This window comes from Gallus gallus, chromosome 25, assembly GCF_016699485.2.
Source record: "Gallus gallus isolate bGalGal1 chromosome 25, bGalGal1.mat.broiler.GRCg7b, whole genome shotgun sequence".
Taxonomy (NCBI): Eukaryota; Metazoa; Chordata; class Aves; order Galliformes; family Phasianidae; genus Gallus; species Gallus gallus.
In genome coordinates, this window is record NC_052556.1 from 2,663,869 (window position 1) to 2,664,507 (window position 639).

A 639-nucleotide genomic window follows, 5' to 3' on the forward strand; every position below is an offset into this window, starting at 1 on the left:
CTCGTTGGTTCTAGGGTGGATGTGCGGCCGAGCTGACCAACAGGAGAGCGAGGGGGCGGGGCGAGGTCCCAGCTTTCCGTGAGTGACAGCGCCGCCAACGAATGGTAGAAGACGTAGTCGACCGCTGAGGGCTCCCAGCCGATGGGGTGATGGGGGGCCCGGCCTTCGCTTTGAGCGACAAGCGTCTCTTTCAATGGGAAAGCAACAGCTGGGAGGTGCCCTGAGCGACGCTGTCTGTGGCCAATAGCTGTGCGGATCCTTGCCGGACGGGCACCCACGCTTAGCCAATGGCATGAGGGAGGGGGCGGGCTGGCTTGATGAGCACAGCTTTCAGCCAATCAGCAGGCAGACTGCTCGTAGAGCCGCCAGTAGGCAGCTGGGAGGGCGGGACCACGCTTTCAATGGCCGCCCCGTCCCCCAATGGGTACCCCCTCAGGGGGCGGATTCAGCCCCGACTCACCTCCCCCTCCACCAATAGAGAGTGCGAGCGGCCGCGACCACCCACGAGCGACAGCGCCAGTGACCAATCAGAGCGCCCGCAGCTACGAGTGACGTCCGGACGGCCCAATAGCGCCGCGGCGGGGGGCGGGCGTCAGCGTCCGGCGGCGCAGGGCGGGGGGCGCGGGCCAAGCAGGAAGT